The 23032-nt window shown below is 40.0% G+C and overlaps 1 protein-coding gene across 2 annotated transcripts in view; it reads right to left on the bottom strand.

Annotated features, from left to right (window-relative positions):
- ITPK1 (inositol-tetrakisphosphate 1-kinase) overlaps positions 1 to 23032 on the bottom strand; it is a 1534199-nt gene that overhangs the window by 1002966 nt on the left and 508201 nt on the right. The window lies entirely within an intron of this gene.

The raw sequence follows: 23032 nt of genomic DNA, 5'->3' as shown, positions 1-23032 counted from the left end.
AAACACTTTCTGACCCTCTAGTGAACAGTCTGGGTTTACTTACTGAAGTACTGACCGAGCTGATCTTCTTGTAATCCACACAATTCTCAAACATTATCAGCATTGCTACAGTTCAAAAGCATTGATTTTCTGATGCACACCCTTACTTATAATCCAGCTTTCATAACCAAATGTTATTACTGGGAAAACCAAAGCTTTGACTATATGGACTTTCATTCTTTAATATCTTACAAGGATTTTCCATAGCTTTCCTACCAAGAAGTAAGTATCTTTTAATTTCTTGGCTATAATCACCATCTGTACAGATCTCAGAGCCTAAAAAATACAGCCTGTCACTGTCTCCTCTTACTCTCATCAGTTTGTAAAGAGTTGGTAGGGCTAGATGATAATAATTTTTTTAAAATTAAGCAGCAAAACAGCCTTTGTGCTTTCTACTGTCGTCTCTGAATGAATATAATAACAATGACCTCACACATGACCACTACAACCAAAGCTTTAACTTTGTAATAGTTTTACGGGATGGATAAGGGTAAACCTAGAAACTAATGCTCACCAAACCACTGCAGTCAGAAATGGCTTGCCTTATTAACATTCATTACCTGCTTTAGAAGTAGCAATCACATAGATAATGAAGAAAGTGGGTAATGAATAGCTGTTTACTGTACACATTACTCCTGCAAATACGGACTGTTTAACTTGTGCAAATGACTGCACAGTTAATATCATTCACAAACAGCCCCTATACTCAAATGTTACAGCCAAATTTGTCTACTGTGTATTTACTTATTACTTATACATTTGCTAATCGAATCACTGATCCTAACTGACCCTTTCCAGGCTTAGCCTGCATGCAAGAATTACACACAATACAACTGAGGCATACAAAAAATACATGACTATACACAACAGGAATCTGAAGTGGCATAGTACATATAGAAATAATTAAATTAAAGGTTGTTATTGAGGCACATAAAATGTGACTTCAGAGATGATATTCTTAGCAATAGTAGTATAAATCAGATTGTACCAGACTGCAATAAAATTAAAATAATAACAATTGAACACATTAATTTAACACCCTCACCATATACAGATGTGCCACCAATTACAGCAAATTCTGTGGTTGTGTACATTCTCAGACATCTGACTGGAATCAAACAAATAAATAAATATAATGACCACAAGTAATTCATCGTGCTGCTGTCAGAACCATATGCTGAAGAAAAACGAACAGACTAGAGAAGACAATGGTGTTGAGAGCAATGCAGTATCCTTGAAAACATACGCAAGCAACTCTAACCAATGTTCCTGGAAGGCCTTTTAAGAAATACGTTAAAACAGACTAGCCTGAAGCACAAGAGACTAAAAACAATCCAGCAATCAGTACGAAAGACTAAATACAATCCAGCATGGACTCAGTGAGAGCAGTTCTTGCAGGTATATGGAAACTTATTAACCAATATCCTATAGACTGCTAAGAGGTGACCTGTGTTGCACACAAGCCATCCTCCGACCCATTACTGATGGATTTACTGCAGTTCAGCAAGTCAAATGACATCAGAGATACTCAGTCCAGGGATCTACACCTTTTCTGCAACATCAACAGAATGGTTTGGAAGGACAAGCATATCTTGCAGAGGATACCACTGCTGTGGAAGAGACTCCCCATCTACATAAAACAAAGTTCATACCCATCTATATTCAACTGCAACTTAGATCTATGGATGAGAAACGGAAAATGTACCCCAGGCCTGCCCCCTGTACAACTAACTGAAAGAGGCAGCTCCTAAATACTCTCTACCATAAATGGGTTCCCTCATATTATCTATGGTATGATCTCAGTTATTTCATTAGGAGCAACATATAATTATCGACCATGGGATAGATAAAGCCAATCTATAAATGGGAGAGGTTATTTTGAGTGCAAACAGTGAAACTAGTTAAACTTAAAATGGTACATGAAACTATGAATGTATAACAGCTTGAGATCCACAAGACTGCAGAAATAACCAAAACTCAAAAATGAATATATTTTTAAAAGCAATTTTGCAGCAGGGCAAGCCTCCCCTCTTGATCCTCTCATAACGCAAGACATTTAAGTATACTAACCCCACGGCCCACTCATAACGCAAGACTTTTAAGTATACTAACCCCATAGCATACCAAGACTTTTAAGTATACTAACCCCATGGCATACAGCCTTGGGGATAAGACAATTAGATTGTCACGCTTGCCTGATTGTACAGCCTTGAGGATAAGACAATTTGATTATGTCACGCTTGCATGATTGTAGAGGACAATGACTTTATCTAGCCTGTCCTTTTAACTGCCTTAAAAATCTACCTCCCCTTTCATCCCTACCTTCCCCTTACACTTTTTCACCTGTCCCATGGCCTCATGAATGTATCCATGGATTCCCTGTCTACCATCTATTCTAGTAGTGTATTCCATTTATCCATAACCTTCTCTGTAGATAATTACTTTCAGAAATCCAGGCAGTAGTTAGCCCCTACAATCTGCAACCTGTGCCCCCTTTTCGTCCTTCCTGTTCACAATGTCTCCTTCACATCTCTCTGTCATGATCCTGTGTATGTGTATCATGTCTGCCTTCCCTCTTCTGCTAAGAGCTCTAGGTCCTCTAATCTCTGGTAATATTCCTTTCCCTACATCCCACAGAAGACTCCAGTGGCACTCCCCGAATTCCCTCCAGCATCCTTATTTCTTTTACCATATATGGCCACCACAACTGCACCAAATACTCATGGTGGGGTCAAATCAAGGTCCTGTACACTGCAGTCATTACTACTTTGTTTCTGGACTCCATCTGATTGAGAATACACTCCAGCAGTTTGCTGCTGCCACAGTCCTCTCAAACTTCTCCCAGTGGTAGTCCAATCCAGGTGTAAGCAGCACCCCAGAATCTGTTTCTGCTCTATTGCCACCAGGTGATACTTCATACCAGTTTTGCTGTGTCTAAAGTTCAGTACTTAGGATTTGTCTGAACTTAACTTCAACTACCACCTTTCTGCCCACTTGTTAAGCCTTTCTAAAACCTCTGCTATGACCTTCCCCCATCCTCCACTGCTATAACTACATTTGTGTTACTGGCAACAAGGTTGACTCTGTTTTCCATTTTTCTCAGCTGTATCGGAGACAAACACAGTGGAGGGTACTGGACCCATTACAGACCCCTTCCCTAATTCCTGCACATTCTTACCAGAACCTACTATGTCCTACCTTTTAATCATGCAGCTATATGAATCCTAAGACACTGACCTACCTTCAACCCTTCCAGTTTTCTTATTAGCCACATGAGTGTGACAAAATGAAAGAACTTGATGGAAGTCCAGGCAGACTATATCAACTGGCACATACATCCCTGTCAAGTTCACCTAAAACCCACACACAAAACGGGATCAGGTTTGCCTGACAGCTCTTTCTGTCAATAAACCCATGTTGGTTGCTGTCCCACAGATTGTGGTCCTCAAGAAATGCTACCAGCCTTCCTCATAGGGATTCTTCCCCAACTCTCCCCACCACTTCTGTTAAGCTAACATATATGTAGTTCAGATTTTTTTTTCTGCTACCTCCTTCTATGTGGGTAGTGTGACTGCAGTTTTCCAGAATGCTGGCAATTCTGCACCAGCCAGTGATGCCTTGAAGGTATGTATCAAGGGGTCAGACAGCAAACATCTGAAGATTGTGGGAGGCAACCAAATGGATCCTTGTGGACTTGATTTTAAAACAATGTCCAGTATTCTGTTCCCCCATATGCTGCATATATACCTCAATGATTAAAAATTAAAGTCATCATGTTTGACAAAGTAATTTTTTGACAAACTCATCAGTCTTGATTAACAAAATGCAACTTCACTCAAGATGCCATATTACTATTCATGTCACTCCAAACAGGTATATTTATGAATGGGTGACAGGAATGGTGAATGGAAGACATGGGTGGATGCCACAAACTTGAATTTCAGGGAGGCTTTGAAAATTTCACATATGACATTGTACTAGAAGGTATAGTAAACACTGAGAGTTAATATGGAGCTAAACAAATGGATATGGAACTTTTAAAAGTATAGCAGCTGAAGACACATCCCCAGTGGGCGGCACACTGGATCAGTGCAAAGATCTCTGCCTTAACTCCGGTCCAATTTCCAGTCAATATGTGGAGTGTGTACATTTTCCCAATGTCGGTACGAGTTCCATCCAGCTACTCCCATTTACTCCCACTTTACAAATGCTTGCCAGATGACTGCCTACAAAAAGGACTACATATATATAAAACAAAAAAAAAAAAAACATATAAAAAAAACAATCACAACATTTTTTGAAATAAAACAAACACTTGACTACAGTATACTGAACTCTCACACTATTATTGAAAACTAAGTTAGCACACTTCTTCTTAACGAAATTGGCTTAAGAGGGACTTTTTCAAGGGTAGTCTGTCTGAATTGCGACATTTAAACTATTTTATCAAAGCAACCGCAATTCAATGTGTGGGCACTGCAGAGACCATGGCCCTGATCTGCAATCTTCTCAACTGCCCCTAATTTTCATGGTTTTCCTTGATTTGGTTTACAATTTTGTTCTGTCTCTCCAAATCTTCTCTAAACTCAACAATTTTGGGAAAAAAGGTGGTAGATGAGAATAATTAGAGTTATAGACTTCTTTTGTATCAGAAAATGCATTTTAATTCACATTACCTTATTCTGTCAGCTTCTCAAGTTAACAGTGCTAATATTTTAAAAAGTGACCCTAATTATTTTGGGATTTGTCCCGGACTCTGGAAATAAGAAGCTGAGAACCATGTTTATGTAGGAGGTGTGTAGGCATACCTATCCCACCAGAAAAGTAACCAAAACATTTGTTTTAATGGACTTCAGATCTGCTTTTGCCCAGAAGTCTTTTCAATCACATGACTTCCAAACAACTAACCAATGTCTGTAGTTCATACAATGTGAACTATGTGAAAGGCTTTTGCTGCACACATTAAAAGTCAGATCCCTTTTCTATTCTTGATCCCTTTTCTATTCTAATTTCAGAGGCTTATCTCTCTCTCTCTCTACTAAAACATCACTAGTTTTATTGATTTATGTGTTCAGCCTTACTACACACTCATTGATTACCTCTGCTTTTATTTATTTAATGTATTTATTTATTTAAGTTTGATGACCGGGGAAGTCCACTGGGCCAAGAAGAGCCTGTTTTCAGTGGAGGTCCGGGGAGAAAAGCTCCACAATAATTGCAAGTTACATTTCACATATTACAAAAGGACATAGTTCATACCGCTAATTAAACATTTACAGATAAGCTCCATGATATTTGCAACTGGCTTGTCATAATGTTACAAAAATGAAAGACATAATTCAATACAGAAATTTCAACATTTACATAAAGGGAATATTTTTGTTATAAACTCAATTGTAGGTTTAATATTTCAAAATATATAGCTACTAGCCATTAGTAGGTTAGTAAAATATTATGCATGGAGAGGGTAATAGTATATTTGAGTTTGTAGAGTATAGTACAATAGATATTAGAGAGAAAATTAGTTTTTGGTAGGGGAGGGATTGTTTTGGGTGAGATGAAGCAATAATAGAGTTAGTTGGATGAGTCAGTGCAAGGTGAAATGAGGGGGTTGTTTAACTTGGAGCGTGGAAAGGGCATTCCCATTTGGAAGAAAGATGAGAGAGGAGCTGAGATTTGAAATTTGTATGGTTAGGTAGGTTGCGTAGGTGTGTGGGGAGAGAGTTCCACTGTTTAGCTAAGGAGTGGGACAGCAGTAGATGGCCAGAAGGTCGTGCAGGTTTGTGGACCTGAAGGAGATTTTGGTTTTCGGATATGAGTGAGCGGTTGGGAATGTAAGGCTTTAAGGAAGTAGCGACAGCTGGGCAGTTGGCAGGTATAAAGATGAGCTTGTGGGCAATGGGGAGTTGTAGGTAACTGAGGTAGTTGGGTAGCTCAAGCCAGTTAAAGGTTAGGAGAGAGTGGCTGTGGTGGGATGAGTTTTTTAAATTGGTTGCAAATTTGGAGATCTTGTGGTAGCAGGATTCAAGTTTGGACCGAAGGCCAAGATGGAGATTGGTGAAAAGAGGGGCACCATACATAAGGAAGGGGAGTAGGAAGGTGGATGCAAGAGTTTGACGGGTACAGGGGATTAGGAAGTCATTGTGCCTGTAAAGGAGAACTAACTTTTGGTGGGTTTTCTTGATTGCGGAGCAGATGTGGGTGTCAAATTTTAGTTCTTCATCAATAATGATGCCAAGAAGGCTGCTGTTGGGAATGATTTCAAGAAGGGTGTTGTTTTGGCTCTGTATGGTGAATGTGGAATTGTCAACTGAGTTTTTGGTAGGGGAAAAAAACATTAGTTTGGTTTTATTTGCATTTAGTGCCAAATGGTTAGACTGCATCCAGGTTTTTGTTTTGGAGAAGGTTATTTGGGTTTTTGCTAGGAGCTCGGAGGGGGAGAAGGCTGAGCAGATAATTGTTGAGTCATCTGCATACTGGATGATAGATGAGTCTGGGATGGATTGGTGAAAGTTGTTAATGAATAGGTTGAAGAGAAGTGGGCCAAGAACAAACCTTGTGGGACACCTGTGGGTGTGAGAAGGAAGGGGGAGGTTGATTTTTTCCATTGGACAGCTTGTTGGTGGTTGGGCAAGTAGCTGAAAAAAACAGGTGGTGGTTGAAGAGAGGTGTAGGGTGGAGAGTTGGGATATAAGTAGGGTGTTGTGAGATGGTGTCAAAGGCCTTTGATGGATCTAGGAATAGTGTGGATACGAATTTACCTGTAGTTTTTGTATATTTTATTTTATTATTGGTTCCAGGTTGCTCTACTACTATTACTGATAAGATTACCATGTTTGCTACATTCTAATTGATGACAATACCTTTTGTTAATGGATACTTTGCCAGCACCACTGCATTTTCATTTGTTTAAATTCATCTAGCACTCATTGGCTACTGCTTGATGCTCCAACCTTAGCATTTAATAATTATTAACTCCACAGATGTACAGCCTCTTTTCAATGGAATGCCCATTCTTTTATGACATTTTATTACACTTTATTGTATTTTTTTGTATATAAACACTCACTGACTGTAATTTTCCATTCTGAAGATGTTCTAATACTTGGTAAACGAAAGAAAGCGCTAAATTTACACAAGGAAAAAAAAAACTTTATCTTGACACTAGTAATCTTCTGTTTTACTGACCTCCACACCCTGCTTGAACTCCATTTACTTTATAGCTAGCATTTACAATTACCAGTATTGCCTCCTGGCATATTTTAGCACCCATACATTATTTTATTTTGTGCCTGACAAAACTGTAAACAATGTGCCTTACAAGGGACCTTTTAAATTACAGTTTTTGCTACATTGTTTAGCACCTACACGCTAAGTATGCATAATAAAACTTCAAGCGCGTGTTGCTTACCAGCAGACTTTTGACACTTCTTACCACGTATGACTAAACCTTATGCCATTAATGAATAACCGGATGTCTCAGTTTAGTGTATGCTCTACTTTACTTTCATTTATTTTTTTTATATATTTTTTTTTACTAGTTTTGATATATTTTCCTACACTTACAGTGCTAATTATATGCTTCACTAAAAATATCTTTTGTCAACATTAAGCACATTTATGGGCATTTAGATATAAGTTTTACATGCTTCTATCAAGATAATTTTTTCATAAGTACGGTTTTTATAAAGTATTAATTTTTTTCCCATAAGAATGTTTAGATTAACTATGATAACAACATGTAACTATCGCTGCATGACACTGACTGATAAATCTTAGAAAGTCTGTTTAATTTACATTTTATACCAGTTTGCTTGGGGAATATATATATATATATATATATATATATATATATATATATATATATATATATATATATATATATATATAAAACGTATAAATCACAAAAGAAAAAAGAAATCACAACAAAAAAACTTTCAAAAGTAAAAAACAGGCATGGAGAATAAATCAAAGCTGGAAATGGTAGTTTATTTTAGTGCTTTTGTTCTGTACTTAATTAGAACTTAATCAGAAAACTAAGTAATGATAACAGTAACAAATGTATAAAAAGAGAAACCATATACATATTCAAATTAGAAAACCAATGGTCAGGATCAGTCAAGATCATTTTTTAATTGCTGGAAAGTACAGTTGTGTACTCTTACCATAAATGTAGATGTTAGAGTGTGTTCACTGTTGCAGTCATCACTGTTGGGTTCTTCCTGCCCGCAGCAGCCCCCGATCGGCCAGAATCCCAAAGTCTGGATCGGGCACCAGCTGAGGTCGCATTTATCCTGACGTCAATGCGCCGGTAGGTATAAAGACCTCAGCTGACACCATTTCCCCAGGTTTTTCTTGCCCCAGAAGTCAGGTGCCCAGTAAGAAAAGGCTAAAAAGGAAACCATGCCCAAAACCTCAGCAGCCAAAATACCTCATAACAGACAATACTCAAGGAAAAAAACAAAAGAGGGGATAGGATGGAGGGTAACCCGGACTGCAACAGTGAACACACTAAAACATCTACATTTATGGCAAGAGTACACAACTGTACTATGTCCTTCGTGGTTCACTGTTGCAGTCATCACTGTAGGGTTGAGTCCCAAAGCTAAGAAAGGGTGGCTGGAGGAGAAACAGAGGGAGCCGTCTCAAAACCTTGCAAAACCGCAGAAGCAAAACCTGCCCTGGATTTAGAATAGAGAAGGAGGTTGTAATGCTTAGAAAAAGTATGTACAGAACTCCAAGTAGCAGCTTCCAAAATATCATTGGTAGGAACCTCACAAAGAAAAGCTGCTGAAGTAGCAGTAGCCCAGGTAGAATGAGTCCTAACATTAACAGGAACCGGACTGCCATGATAAGAGTAACAGAACTTGATGCAATGGGCAATCCACTTGGAAATAGTTTGCTTAGTGATTGCTTTCCCCTGAACAGTAGGAGCATAAGCAACAAACAACTGATCAGATTTCTGGAATATCTTGGTCCTGGCAAGGTATAGACGAAGCTGTCTGTGCACATCTAAAGAGTGCAAAAGACTTTCTTCCTCACTTTGAGGATTAGGATAAAAGGTAGGCAAATTAATAGACTGATTCAAGGCCACTGCTGAAACCACCTTGGGCATAAATGTGGGATTAGTCCGTAGAGACACCCTGTCCTGATGAAAAATAAGAAAGGGTTCCATAGTCATGAGTGCTTGCAATTCCGAAATTCTTCTAGCAGAGGTAATAGCTAAAAGAACCAGTGTTTTTTGCTTTGGAGAGGGCAGCCTTCACCTGAGTATCTGAGATGTTTGGGAGGCAGCCCTCTGCCGGGATAGATACTTGCTCTTTTGGAGGGGAGGGGGTGGAGAAGTTTGTAATGAACCTGTCTGAAGGATATTGGCGATGTCTGTGGGTTCAGTGCATTTTTTGTCGTGTAGAATCAACTCAGAACAAGTCTGGGAGTTGCATCCCAGGTTTCTAACATAACTGAAAAAAGCCTTATGATTGTCTTTGGTGTCCTGTGCAATTTTTCTCTCGAAGCTGGCCTTGAAGGATTTTATGAGGGATCGTAATTTTTTGCTAGTACTGATCAGAGATGCCTTCCCTATTAGGGATTTTGCTCTATCATGTAGTAGCTTCCTCCTTCTGTTGTACAGTTTATTTATGGCAGGGGTCCACCAGACTGGACGCCTGCCTTTGGATGATTGGGTCTTGGTTTTGTTTGGGATAGCATGATCCATGCAATTCCTGGAGATGTCCGTAGAATGCATTTATATAGGATTCTGCAGTTTGGGCTGTAGTTTCCACTGGCCCTGGGGCCTTGAAGGATGCCACAGAAGTACCTCACAAAGAGGATTACTGGCCTCAAACAAATGTCCTACACTGACCGCCTCATAAAACTCAAGCTTTACTCCGTAGCGTATCGCCTACTCCAAGGTGATCTCTGCCTAACATATAAAACTATGTCAAACCCAGAGCTGTTGGACATGCTACACCTAAAGAAATCCCAATCATTCGAGCTACACGCTCTAGGGACCTAAACCTTGTCACCACAATAAACAGGTCATGCTGGAGGGATAGATTCCTATCCCAGAGTTCATACAGCTAATTAAACATTTACAGATAAGCTCCATGATATTTGCAATTGGCTTGTCATAATGTTACAAAAATGAAAGACATAATTCAATACAGAAATTTCAATATTTACATAAAGTGAATATTTTTGTTATAAACTCAATTGTAGGTTTAATATTTCAAAATATATAGCTACTAGCCATTAGTAGGTTAGTAAAATATTATGCATGGAGAGGGTAATAGTATATTTGAGTTTGTAGAGTATAGTACAATAGATATTAGAGAGAAAATTAGTTTTTGGTAGGGGAGGGATTGTTTTGGGTGAGATGAAGTAATAATAGAGTTAGTTGGATGAGTCAGTGCAAGGTGAAATGAGGGGGTTGTTTAACTTGGAGCGTGGAAAGGGCATTCCCATTTGGAAGAAAGATGAGAGAGGAGCTGAGATTTGAAATTTGTATGGTTAGGTAGGTTGCGTAGGTGTGTGGGGAGAGAGTTCCACTGTTTAGCTAAGGAGTGGGACAGCAGTAGATGGCAAGAAGGTCGTGCAGGGTTGTGGACCTGAAGGAGATTTTGGTTTTCGGATATGAGTGAGCGGTTGGGAATGTAAGGCTTTAAGGAAGTAGCGAAAGCTGGGCAGTTGGCAGGTATAAAGATGAGTTGTGGGCAATGGGGAGGTGTAGGTAACTGAGGTAGTTGGGTAGCTCAAGCCAGTTAAAGGTTAGGAGGGAGTGGCTGTGGTGGGATGAGTTTTTTGAATTGGTTGCAAATTTGGAGATCTTGTGGTAGCAGGATTCAAGTTTGGACCGAAGGCCAAGATGGAGATTGGTGAAAAGAGGGGCACCATACATAAGGAAGGGGAGTAGGAAGGTGGATGCAAGAGTTTGACGGGTACAGGGGATTAGGAAGTCATTGTGCCTGTAAAGGAGAACTAACTTTTGGTGGGTTTTCTTGATCATGGAGCAGATGTGGGTGTCAAATTTTAGTTCTTCATCAATAATGATGCCAAGAAGGCTGCTGTTGGGAATGATTTCAAGAAGGGTGTTGTTTTGGCTCTGTATGGTGAATGTGGAATTGTCAACTGAGTTTTTGGTAGGGGAAAAAAACATTAGTTTGGTTTTATTTGCATTTAGTGCCAAATGGTTAGACTGCATCCAGGTTTTGTTTTGGAGAAGGTTATTTGGGTTTTTGCTAGGAGCTCGGAGGGGGAGAAGGCTGAGCAGATAATTGTTGAGTCATCTGCATACTGGATGATAGATGAGTCTGGGATGGATTGGTGAAAGTTGTTAATGAATAGGTTGAAGAGAAGTGGGCCAAGAACAAACCTTGTGGGACACCTGTGGGTGTGAGAAGGAAGGGGGAGGTTGATTTTTTCCATTGGACAGCTTGTTGGTGGTTGGGCAAGTAGCTGAAAAAAACAGGTGGTGGTTGAAGAGAGGTGTAGGGTGGAGAGTTGGGATATAAGTAGGGTGTTGTGAGATGGTGTCAAAGGCCTTTGATGGATCTAGGAATAGTGTGGATACGAATTTACCTGTAGTTTTTGTATATTTTATTTTATTATTGGTTCCAGGTTGCTCTACTACTATTACTGATAAGATTACCATGTTTGCTACATTCTAATTGATGACAATACCTTTTGTTAATGGATACTTTGCCAGCACCACTGCATTTTCATTTGTTTAAATTCATCTAGCACTCATTGGCTACTGCTTGATGCTCCAACCTTAGCATTTAATAATTATTAACTCCACAGATGTACAGCCTCTTTTCAATGGAATGCCCATTCTTTTATGACATTTTATTACACTTTATTGTATTTTTTTGTATATAAACACTCACTGACTGTAATTTTCCATTCTGAAGATGTTCTAATACTTGGTAAACGAAAGAAAGCGCTAAATTTACACAAGGAAAAAAAACTTTATCTTGACACTAGTAATCTTCTGTTTTACTGACCTCCACACCCTGCTTGAACTCCATTTACTTTATAGCTAGCATTTACAATTACCAGTATTGCCTCCTGGCATATTTTAGCACCCATACATTATTTTATTTTGTGCCTGACAAAACTGTAAACAATGTGCCTTACAAGGGACCTTTTAAATTACAGTTTTTGCTACATTGTTTAGCACCTACACGCTAAGTATGCATAATAAAACTTCAAGCGCGTGTTGCTTACCAGCAGACTTTTGACACTTCTTACCACGTATGACTAAACCTTATGCCATTAATGAATAACCGGATGTCTCAGTTTAGTGTATGCTCTACTTTACTTTCATTTATTTTTTTTATATATTTTTTTTTACTAGTTTTGATATATTTTCCTACACTTACAGTGCTAATTATATGCTTCACTAAAAATATCTTTTGTCAACATTAAGCACATTTATGGGCATTTAGATATAAGTTTTACATGCTTCTATCAAGATAATTTTTTCATAAGTACGGTTTTTATAAAGTATTAATTTTTTTCCCATAAGAATGTTTAGATTAACTATGATAACAACATGTAACTATCGCTGCATGACACTGACTGATAAATCTTAGAAAGTCTGTTTAATTTACATTTTATACCAGTTTGCTTGGGGAATATATATATATATATATATATATATATATATATATATATATATATATATATATATATATATAAAACGTATAAAACACAAAAGAAAAAAGAAGTCACAACAAAAAAACATTCAAAAGTAAAAACAGGCATGGAGAATAAATCAAAGCTGGAAATGGTAGTTTATTTTAGTGCTTTTGTTCTGTACTTAATTAGAACTTAATCAGAAAACTAAGTAATGATAACAGTAACAAATGTATAAAAAGAGAAACCATATACATATTCAAATTAGAAAACCAATGGTCAGGATCAGTCAAGATCATTTTTTAATTGCTGGAAAGTACAGTTGTGTACTCTTACCATAAATGTAGATGTTAGAGTGTGTTCACTGTTGCAGTCATCACTGTTGGGTTCTTCCTGCCCGCAGCAGCCCCCGATCGGCCAGAATCCCAAAGTCTGGATCGGGCACCAGCTGAGGTCGCATTTATCCTGACGTCAATGCGCCGGTAGGTATAAAGACCTCAGCTGACACCATTTCCCCAGGTTTTTCTTGCCCCAGAAGTCAGGTGCCCAGTAAGAAAAGGCTAAAAAGGAAACCATGCCCAAAACCTCAGCAGCCAAAATACCTCATAACAGACAATACTCAAGGAAAAAAACAAAAGAGGGGATAGGATGGAGGGTAACCCGGACTGCAACAGTGAACACACTAAAACATCTACATTTATGGCAAGAGTACACAACTGTACTATGTCCTTCGTGGTTCACTGTTGCAGTCATCACTGTAGGGTTGAGTCCCAAAGCTAAGAAAGGGTGGCTGGAGGAGAAACAGAGGGAGCCGTCTCAAAACCTTGCAAAACCGCAGAAGCAAAACCTGCCCTGGATTTAGAATAGAGAAGGAGGTTGTAATGCTTAGAAAAAGTATGTACAGAACTCCAAGTAGCAGCTTCCAAAATATCATTGGTAGGAACCTCACAAAGAAAAGCTGCTGAAGTAGCAGTAGCCCAGGTAGAATGAGTCCTAACATTAACAGGAACCGGACTGCCATGATAAGAGTAACAGAACTTGATGCAATGGGCAATCCACTTGGAAATAGTTTGCTTAGTGATTGCTTTCCCCTGAACAGTAGGAGCATAAGCAACAAACAACTGATCAGATTTCTGGAATATCTTGGTCCTGGCAAGGTATAGACAAAGCTGTCTGTGCACATCTAAAGAGTGCAAAAGACTTTCTTCCTCACTTTGAGGATTAGGATAAAAGGTAGGCAAATTAATAGACTGATTCAAGGCCACTGCTGAAACCACCTTGGGCATAAATGTGGGATTAGTCCGTAGAGACACCCTGTCCTGATGAAAAATAAGAAAGGGTTCCATAGTCATGAGTGCTTGCAATTCAAATTCTTCTAGCAGAGGTAATAGCTAAAAGAACCAGTGTTTTTTGCTTTGGAGAGGGCAGCCTTCACCTGAGTATCTGAGATGTTTGGGAGGCAGCCCTCTGCCGGATAGATACTTGCTCTTTGGAGGGAGGGGTGGAGAAGTTTGTAATGAACCTGTCTGAAGGATATTGGCGATGTCTGTGGGTTCAGTGCATTTTTGTCGTAGAATCAACTCAGAACAAGTCTGGGAGTTGCATCCCAGGTTTCTAACATAACTGAAAAAGCCTTATGATTGTCTTTGGTGTCCTGTGCAATTTTCTCTCGAAGCTGGCCTTGAAGGATTTTATGAGGGATCGTAATTTTTTGCTAGTACTGATCAGAGATGCCTTCCCTATTAGGGATTTTGCTCTATCATGTAGTAGCTTCCTCCTTCTGTTGTACAGTTTATTTATGGCAGGGGTCCACCAGACTGACGCCTGCCTTTGGATGATTGGGTCTTGGTTTTGTTTGGGATAGCATGATCCATGCAATTCCTGGAGATGTCCGTAGAATGCATTTATATAGGATTCTGCAGTTTGGGCTGTAGTTTCCACTGGCCCTGGGGCCTTGAAGGATGCCACAGAAGTACCTCACAAAGAGGATTACTGGCCTCAAACAAATGTCCTACACTGACCGCCTCATAAAACTCAAGCTTTACTCCGTAGCGTATCGCCTACTCCAAGGTGATCTCTGCCTAACATATAAAACTATGTCAAACCCAGAGCTGTTGGACATGCTACACCTAAAGAAATCCCAATCATTCGAGCTACACGCTCTAGGGACCTAAACCTTGTCACCACAATAAACAGGTCATGCTGGAGGGATAGATTCCTATCCCAGAGTTCATACAGCTAATTAAACATTTACAGATAAGCTCCATGATATTTGCAATTGGCTTGTCATAATGTTACAAAAATGAAAGACATAATTCAATACAGAAATTTCAATATTTACATAAAGTGAATATTTTGTTATAAACTCAATTGTAGGTTTAATATTTCAAAATATATAGCTACTAGCCATTAGTAGGTTAGTAAAATATTATGCATGGAGAGGGTAATAGTATATTTGAGTTTGTAGAGTATAGTACAATAGATATTAGAGAGAAAATTAGTTTTTGGTAGGGGAGGGATTGTTTTGGGTGAGATGAAGTAATAATAGAGTTAGTTGGATGAGTCAGTGCAAGGTGAAATGAGGGGGTTGTTTAACTTGGAGCGTGGAAAGGGCATTCCCATTTGGAAGAAAGATGAGAGAGGAGCTGAGATTTGAAATTTGTATGGTTAGGTAGGTTATGAGGTGTGTGGGGAGAGAGTTCCACTGTTTAGCTAAGGAGTGGGACAGCAGTAGATGGCAAGAAGGTCGTGCAGGGTTGTGGACCTGAAGGAGATTTTGGTTTTCGGATATGAGTGAGCGGTTGGGAATGTAAGGCTTTAAGGAAGTAGCGAAAGCTGGGCAGTTGGCAGGTATAAAGATGAGTTGTGGGCAATGGGGAGGTGTAGGTAACTGAGGTAGTTGGGTAGCTCAAGCCAGTTAAAGGTTAGGAGGGAGTGGCTGTGGTGGGATGAGTTTTTTGAATTGGTTGCAAATTTGGAGATCTTGTGGTAGCAGGATTCAAGTTTGGACCGAAGGCCAAGATGGAGATTGGTGAAAAGAGGGGCACCATACATAAGGAAGGGGAGTAGGAAGGTGGATGCAAGAGTTTGACGGGTACAGGGGATTAGGAAGTCATTGTGCCTGTAAAGCAGAACTAACTTTTGGTGGGTTTTCTTGACTGCGGAGCAGATGTGGGTGTCAAATTTTAGTTCTTCATCAATAATGATGCCAAGAAGGCTGCTGTTGGGAATGATTTCAAGAAGGGTGTTGTTTTGGCTCTGTATGGTGAATGTGGAATTGTCAACTGAGTTTTTGGTAGGGGAAAAAAACATTAGTTTGGTTTTATTTGCATTTAGTGCCAAATGGTTAGACTGCATCCAGGTTTTTGTTTTGGAGAAGGTTATTTGGGTTTTTGCTAGGAGCTCGGAGGGGGAGAAGGCTGAGCAGATAATTGTTGAGTCATCTGCATACTGGATGATAGATGAGTCTGGGATGGATTGGTGAAAGTTGTTAATGAATAGGTTGAACAGAAGAGGGCCAAGAACAAACCTTGTGGGACACCTGTGGGTGTGAAAAGGAAGGGGGAGGTTGATTTTTTCCATTGGACAGCTTGTTGGTGGTTGGGCAAGTAGCTGAAAAAACAGGTGGTGGTGGGAGAGAGGTGTAGGGTGGAGAGTTGGGATATAAGTAGGGTGTTGTGAGATGGTGTCAAAGGCCTTTGATGGATCTAGGAATAGTGTGGATATGAATTTACCTGTAGTTTTTGTATATTTTATTTTATTATTGGTTCCAGGTTGCTCTACTACTATTACTGATAAGATTACCATGTTTGCTACATTCTACTTGATGACAATACCTTTTGTTAATGGATACTTTGCCAGCACCACTGCATTTTCATTTGTTTAAATTCATCTAGCACTCATTGGCTACTGCTTGATGCTCCAACCTTAGCATTTAATAATTATTAACTCCACAGATGTACAGCCTCTTTTCAATGGAATGCCCATTCTTTTATGGCATTTTATTACACTTTATTGTATTTTTTTGTATATAAACACTCACTGACTGTAATTTTCCATTCTGAAGATGTTCTAATACTTGGTAAATGAAAGAAAGCGCAAAATTTACACAAGGAAAAAAAACTTTATCTTGACACTAGTAATCTTCTGTTTTACTGACCTCCACACCCTGCTTGAACTCCATTTACTTTATAGCTAGCATTTACAATTACCAGTACTGCCTCCTGGCATATTTTAGCACCCATACATTATTTTATTTTGTGCCTGTCAAAACTGTAAACAATGTGCCTTACAAGGGACCTTTTAAATTACAGTTTTTGCTACATTGTTTAGCACCTACATGCTAAGTATGCATAATAAAACTTCAAGCGTGTGTTGCTTACCAGCAGACTTTTGACACTTCTTACCACGTATGACTAAACCTTATGCCATTAATGAATAACCGGATGTCTCAGTTTAGTGTATGCTCTACTTTCATTTATTTTTTTTTATATATTTTTTTTTTACTAGTTTTGATATATTTTCCTACACTTACAGTGCTAATTATATGCTTCACTAAAAATATCTTTTGTCAACATTAAGCACATTTATGGGCATTTAGATACAAGTTTTACATGCTTCTATCAAGATAATTTTTTCATAAGTACGGTTTTTATAAAGTATTAATTTTTTCCCATAAGAATGTTTAGATTAACTATGATAACAACATGTAACTATCGCCGCATGACATTGACTGATAAATCTTAGAAAGTCTGTTTAATTTACATTTTATACCAGTTTGCTTGGGGAATATATATATATATATATATATATATATATATATATATATATATATATATATATATATATATATATAAAACGTATAAATCACAAAAGAAAAAAGAAATCACAACAAAAAAACTTTCAAAAGTAAAAAACAGGCATGGAGAATAAATCAAAGCAGGAAATGGTAGTTTATTTTAGTGCTTTTGTTCTGTACTTAATTAGAACTTAATCAGAAAACTAAGTAATGATAACAGCAACAAATGTATAAAAAGAGAAACCATATGCATATTCAAATTAGAAAACCAATGGTCAGGATCAGTCAAGATCATTTTTTAATTGCTGGAAAGTACAGTTGTGTACTCTTACCATAAATGTAGATGTTAGAGTGTGTTCACTGTTGCAGTCATCACTGTTGGGTTCTTCCTGCCAGCAGCAGCCCCCGATCGGCCAGAATCTCAAAGTCTGGATCGGGCACCAGCTGAGGTCGCATTTATCCCAACGTCAATGCGCCGGTAGGTATAAAGACCTCAGCTGACACCATTTCCCCAGGTTTTTCTTGCCCCAGAAGTCAGGTGCCCAGTAAGAAAAGGCTAAAAAGGAAACCATGCCCAAAACCTCAGCAGCCAAAATACATCATAACAGACAATACTCAAGGAAAAAAACAAAAGAGGGGATAGAAGGGAGGGTAACCCGGACTGCAACAGTGAACACACTCGAACATCTACATTTATGGCAAGAGTACACAACTGTACTATGTCCTTCGTGGTTCACTGTTGCAGTCATCACTGTAGGGTTGAGTCCCAAAGCTAAGAAAGGGTGGCTGGAGGAGAAACAGAGGGAGCCGTCACAAAACCTTGCAAAACCGCAGAAGCAAAACCTGCCCTGGATTTAGAATAGAGAAGGAGGTTGTAATGTTTAGAAAAAGTATGTACAGAACCCCAAGTAGCAGCTTCCAAAATATCCTTGGTAGGAACCTCACAAAGAAAAGCTGCTGAAGTAGCAGTAGCCCAGGTAGAATGAGTCCTACCATTAACAGGAACCGGACTGCCATGATAAGAGTAACAGAACTTGATGCAATGGGCAATCCACTTGGAAATAGTTTGCTTAGCGATTGCTTTCCCCTGAACAGTAGGAGCATAAGCGACAAACAACTGATCAGATTTCTGGAATATCTTGGTCCTGGCCAGGTATAGACGAAGCTGTCTGTGCACGTCTAGAGAGTGCAAAATACTTTCTTCCTCACTTTGAGGATTAGGATAAAAGGTAGGCAAATGAATAGACTGACTCAAGGCCACTGCTGAAACCACCTTGGGCATAAATGTGGGATTAGTCCGTAGAGACACCCTGTCCTGATGAAAAATAAGAAAGGGTTCCATAGTCATGAGTGCTTGCAATTCCGAAATTCTTCTAGCAGAGGTAATAACAAGTTAATTTCTCCAAAACATAGTTAAGATCCCAAGTGGGAACAGGAGCCCTTATAGGGGGCCGAATATTCTTAGCCCCTCTAAGAAATTGTTTAAGTAATGGATGAGAAAAAATCGGAGGATCCGTATCGTAATGTGCAGAAATAGCCGAAGCATGAAGCTTAATAGACGAAAAAGATAGGCCCGTATGCAATAACTCTGTCAGATACTGTAAAATCAGAGGAATGTTCAGAACAGAAGAATCACCACCCTGGACTTGACTCCAGGAGCAAAATCTTTTCCATTTTCCTGCATAAGATTTTCTAGTGCTGGGTCGTCTAGCTTCAAGGATTACATCCAATACCTGTTTGGAAAGGGTAGAGGTGTTTACAGACCCTGGATCCACCAGGCAGCTAGATGCAGAGTCTTGACATGACTGTGCAGTATCCAGCCGTCCCTTTGAGACAGTAGATGAGGGATTTGAGGCAGAATCCAGGGAGGCTCCTGAACCAAGGTCATCAGAGTGGAATACCAGAATTGCCGAGGCCAATTGGGAGCCAGTAGAATCATGTGCGGTCTGTCCTGTTTTATCTTCAGAAGTACCCGAGGTAGAAGAGGAAAGGGAGGAAAAGCATATACTGAGAGGGGTTTCCAACTGAATGAGAGGGCATCCACTTTCCATGTTAGTTTGTGGTAGGTCCTTGTGCAGAATGTTGGAAGTTGATGATTCTGAGGGGATGCAAAGAGATCTATTTCCGGACATCCCCAAGCCTTTATAATCATCCTGAATATCCGAACATCCAACATCCATTCGTGTGGATCTGAAATGCGTCTGCTCAAGGCGTCTGCCAAAGTGCTGTCTTTCCCTGGCAGGAATTGCGCCTGTAAGTCGACACTGCAGGTCAGAGCAGTGTACCAGAGATTCATGGCTAATCTGCACAGGGGGTAAGAGTGAGAGCCCCCCTGCTTGTTGATGTATCACATCACTGTAGTGTTGTCTGTCCGTATCAACAATTGTCCTGGTAGAAGAAGGTCCCTGAAGGCTATCAGGGCATTCTGTACAGCTAGCAACTCCTTCAAATTTATGTGCAGGTGCGTTTGTTCCGTCGTCCAAACACCCTGAAGACATCTCCCGTGCATGTGGGCTCCCCAGGCATAATCTGAAGCATCTGTTGTCAGAACTTGGTCGGTCTGCAGAGGACAAAAAGGCTTCCCCTTGTTCTGTAGGCAGGTTCCGGCCCACCAAAGAAACTCTCGCTAGAGACAAGGCAAAATCATGACCACTTTTTCCAAACTGTGGTAATGCTGAGACCAGACACTCTTGAGGTACCACTGCAGTTTCCTCATATGCAGCCTTGCATATGGTATTAGCAGAATGCAGGCGGCCATGTAACCCAAAGCCTGCAGAATTTTTCTTGCAGTCAGCTGATTCATTGAAGCCAGGTGTCAGAAAAAAGAAGCCAGTTGCACTTTTTTGTCTGGTGTCAAGGAAGCCATCTGGGTTGAAGTACTCAGAAGAGCACCCAGGAAAGTAATCTGTTGTGTGGGTACCAGATTTGATTTCTTTAGATTCACTGTGAAACCGAGGCACAGAAGAAGATACTGCACAAAAGCTAGATGCTGAAGTAGAGTGTTTTTGTCGTCCGCTTGAAGAAGACAGTCGTCCAGAAAAGGATAATTTTGAATCCCAGTCTGTCTGCAAAAAGTACAGTTTTGTACCTACCATAAATGTAGATGTTCGAAGATCCACATTGCTGCAGTCCTAACACTTGGGTAGTCCGCTGTCCCAGTCGGCCCGAATACCAAAGTATAAGGCTGACGTCGGTCAAGGCGCATTAGTCTGACGTCAGGACGTCAGGGTACAAATGCGCATGACCGACGTCATATCCTCAGTCTTTTCTTGCCCCAGATGTCAGAAGACCCTAAAAAGATAAGGCCAAAACCAAAAAACACCAAACACTCCTGTACCAAATAAATGTACAATATATACAAATTTACAAAGTACAACCCCACCCACACAACCACCCCTAAACACAGAGGGAAGGAGGGAGGGTAAATTGGACTGCAGCAATGTGGATCTTCGAACATCTACATTTATGGTAGGTACAAAACTGTACTATGTTCTTCATCCCACATTGCTGCAGTCCTAACACTTGGGTAGAATCCCAAAGCAGAGGTAAGGGAGGCTGGCAAATCATAAAGAAGCAGGAGCTGTCAACATGCCCTGCAAAATAGCCGTGGCAAAACCAGCCCTAGATTTAGAGTAGAGAGGAAGGTGGTAATGCTTAGAGAAAGTATGCACTGAACTCCAAGTAGCTGCCTCCAAAATATCCTCAGTTGCCACCCCCTTTAGAAATGCTGTTGAAGTGGCAGTAGCCCTAGTGGAATGAGGCCTAATCCCAGCTGGAATCTCCTTGCCATGATGGGAATAACAAAATGCAATGCAAAACCCAATCCACTTAGAAATAGTTTGTTTTGACACAGGCTTGCCCTGAGAACTCAAAGCAAAAGAAACAAACAACTGCTGAGACTGCCTAAAATCCTTAGTCCTGCTTAAATAATAACGCAACTGCCTGTGTACATCTAAAGTGTGCAAAATCTTTTCCCCTTATTTTGGGGATCTGCATAAAAAGTAGGCAAATGAATAGTTTGGTTTAAAGCCACACTAGAAACCACCTTAGGCATAAAGGAAGGATTAGTACGTAATGATACCCTATCCTTATGGAAAATCAAAAAAGGCTCAACCGCCATAAGGGCCTGCAATTCAGAAACCCTTCTTGCAGAAGTAATGGCCAACAAAAAGCAGTCTTCCATGACAAGTATTTCAATTCAGCAGTAGCCGAGGCTCAAAAGGTTGTAGAGTAAGTTTCTCCAACACAAAATTGAGATCCCAAGCAGGAGTAGGAGCTCTACGTGGGGGTCTTATATTCTTTGCCCCTCTAAGAAATTGCTTGAACAAAGGATGAGAAAACAATGGTGGGTCACAATCATAGTGAGCTGAAATTGCTGCAGCATGAATCTTAATGGAAGAGAAAGACAAACCTTTGTCCAATAACTCAGTAAGATATTGAAGAGCCACACTCAAATTAGGCTCAGAAACCTCCAAATCCTTTGCTGCACTCCAAAATAAAAATCTCTTCCATTCTTTTGCGTACACTTTCCTTGTACTAGGTCTTCTGGCTTCCATAATCACATTCAAAACTTGTTGAGGAAGTTGAGACCTGCTGTGGTTCAAAACAGAATATGCCAGGCTGTTAGATGAAGAGAGTGAAGCTTGACATTGAGTAGATGACCATCCCTCTGAGACAATAGGTGTGGAATCAAAGGTAAAGGCCATGGAGGCTTCCTTACCAGACTCCTCAGTAATGGGTACCAGTGTTGCCGAGGCCAATCTGGAGCTATTAAAATCATCCTTGGCTTGTCTTGTCTGACCTTTAGGAGTACCTTTGGGAGGAGAGGCAGAGGTGGAAAGGCATACACATGAAGATTTTTCCAACTGAAAGAAAGAGCATCCACTTTCCAAGCTGTGTGATGAAACCTTTTAGTGCAAAACTTTGGCAGCTGGTGGTTTAGTGGAGAAGCGAACAGATCTATGTCTGGAGTTCCCCATGACACTGTCAATTTCGAAATACATGAAGATCCAGTTTCCACTCGTGGGGATCCATGATTTGCCTGCTTAACACATCTGCTAAGGAGTTCTGTGCTCCCGGCAGAAACCTTGCCTGAAGATTTAGTTGCAAGCTGAGCGCAGTCTCCCACAAAATCATTGCTTGCCTGCATAGAGGAAAAGAATGTGTTCCCCCTTGTTTGTTGATGTACCACATGACAGTTGTGTTGTCTGTTAGAATCAACACCTGCCCTGGAAGAAGTAACTCCTTGAAAGCCATTAATGCAAACTGGACTGCTAACATCTCCTTCATGTTGATATGTAGATGCTGTAGTCTGGCAGGCCACTTGTCTTGTATCCACTTTCCATTCAGATGAGCTCCCCAAGCTATGTCTGAGGCATCTGTCGTTAGAACCTGACTCGCCTCTGGCCGGGTCACAGAGAGTCCCTTGTTTAGGTGACATTCCTGAGCCCACCACAAAAATTCCTTTTGAATGCAAGGTATTATTTGAATGACAGTGTCCAAATCCTGGCAGTGCTGTGTCCATACATTTGTGAGATACCATTGCAGCTTCCTCATATG

Source organism: Protopterus annectens, chromosome 6.part0, assembly GCF_019279795.1.
Source record: "Protopterus annectens isolate FY-2018-M chromosome 6.part0, PAN1.0, whole genome shotgun sequence".
Classification (NCBI taxonomy): domain Eukaryota; kingdom Metazoa; phylum Chordata; order Ceratodontiformes; family Protopteridae; genus Protopterus; species Protopterus annectens.
This window is presented reverse-complemented; position numbering and strand designations above follow the sequence as displayed.